Raw genomic sequence first — 2,179 nt, 5'->3', positions numbered from 1 at the left:
GAACCCGAGCGAGCGCAGCGGCTGCAGAGGCGTTGGCAAGTGGTGCCCACAACGGCCAATCAGAGGCACGGACCAATCAGCGCTACCCGCGTCTGTCGCCCCGCCCCGTACCGCCGAGCAGGATGCGAGGTTCTATTCCGACAGGCAGGATTTGGATGAGACGCCGGTAGGCAGGTCTGGTCACCTCCAGCCCGCGGCCCACCACACCCTGGCCCGCTACTCTCCCGGCCCTTCGAGCTCCCGCTGCTGCACCGATCGACCTTAAAGCGCATCCCGGGATTGTCTGGGCAGTGGGCCGTGGGAAAGAGGTGCAGGTGTCCGCCTTGGCGGGGCGGGAAGGTGGGGCGGTTCACCGTGCAGGCTGCGACCAAGAACTTCAGGAGTTTCCACCCCCTCGTTGGACTGCTAAATGCGAGTGTGCCTGAGCGTTGACCTTGCGCTTCGAAGTTTTGCCTCCGCCGCTGGACCTGTTCACGCGCAGAGACAGGGCAGCGTTTCCCGGACATGCCACGGTGATCCACACAGTTAGATCAGAGAAGTCATCCAGGGTCACGCAGTGCCTTGCCGGACTCTGCTGTGGACCTTTCTCCATTCGGGCTGAGTGGCTGGGGCTGAGGTGCGTAGCACCCACGATCTGGAAAGGTGTCTGGAATGTCAGGCCAGTCCACAGAGATAACCAGGCCTGAAGCGGCCCTCTGTTTCTTGCAGGAGAAAAAAAAAATGTCGTGTTAGTGCCTCAGAAAGGAGAATGGAGTGAGCGTCGGCCTGGAACTCTGCAGATCTGGGAGTCCCACCATAGGGGCAGCCGGTGAAGCTGTCGGGTCTACTCACGTTTCTGGATATTGAAGTGGAACCTGGAGGTTCAGTGCTGCACATTCCCAGGTTTCCGTGGCCAACTGTCACCCCTCCTGCCCACCACTGGGGATCCCATGTGAACTCAAGCAAGGTTCAGATCTTTCCAGAGCCCAGAGCGAGTGAAGTGCTCTTTAGGATGTTTGCATTTGCAACCTGGAATGGAGAGTCAGTGCTCACAGCAACTTGCCCTTGCACGTCCCTACCTCGCTCCTCTTTAAAGGGCATGGATTAAGGGTCATTGGGTGCTAAGTTCTGGGGCCTCAAAGAGTGAGCAGTACCAGTCAGGACCTGCTGGTGGGGGCTTAGGGCATTAGACAGGAGCAGTTTGCTCAGTCCTGGGAGGCTGCTGCAGTGAGTGGGGGCAGTGGTACTTTTAAGCTAAGTTTAAAGAGCATTTGGGACCTTGAACTAGAGAGATGACCAGGCAGCAGTGTCTGGCTGGAGACTGACCAGGAGCTATCTGGTCCAGGTACAGACAAGCTGGAGAGGGTCTGGGGTTTGCAGGGAGAAAGGGAGGACCGGAGCATGGAGGAGAGCACCCTACTCTGCCGATGCTGTCCAGTCACCTGGCCTCCCAGCCTTCGTGGTGTGACATAATCATCATTCAGGTGTCCTCAGCATCGTTGGGCCTGTTGACCATCCTCACCTGTTCATTCCTGGTCACCAGCGCTTCCTCTTGAGACCATCTTCCTTCCCTGCTCACAGTCCACCTCCATCCAATTCTCTGTGACTGTTTCCAAAGCCATTGTTACGAAAAATGAAGGCCAGTCTGTGGTGTGGTGGTTGAGGCAGCTGGATGCCACATGGCTGACTGCACGGCTCAAGACCCAGACCTGGCAACTTGAGAAACACACTGGGCATATGGGCTTGCACTTCCCAAATCCCGACAGGATGGAGAGATGAGGAGGGAAGGGGTGTTTTCTAACTTTGTCTCTATCTCTGTCTCCAGTGAGTGCCTGTGCACTCTTTCAAAATTTTAAAAATAAAAATTAAAAAACATTTAAACAAAAATAGGAGAAGATATTTGCAAAACATATCTCTGATAAAAGACCTGTATCTTGAGTATAAAAAGAACTCTTACACCTCAATAATAAAAAGACAAGTCAACAAAATTAGACAAAGCGCTTCAAACAAGAGGAGATAGGGATGGCAAATAAATACATGAACAAAATGCTCAACATGATTAGTCACCAAACGTGGGAAAAGTCACACTTCTAGCCATCCATTAGAGTTCATGGGAACAGCAGTTGACGTAATGGCTGTCGCTGGACTCCCACGTAGTTGACTGCGGTTCCAGTCCTGGACCCGGTGACTTAAACTCACG

The sequence above is a fragment of the Tupaia chinensis genome, unplaced genomic scaffold, assembly GCF_000334495.1.
Source record: "Tupaia chinensis unplaced genomic scaffold, TupChi_1.0 Scaffold144019_1, whole genome shotgun sequence".
Classification (NCBI taxonomy): Eukaryota; Metazoa; Chordata; class Mammalia; order Scandentia; family Tupaiidae; genus Tupaia; species Tupaia belangeri.
The sequence above is the reverse complement of the archived record's forward strand: the minus strand, read 5'-3'. Positions refer to the sequence as shown.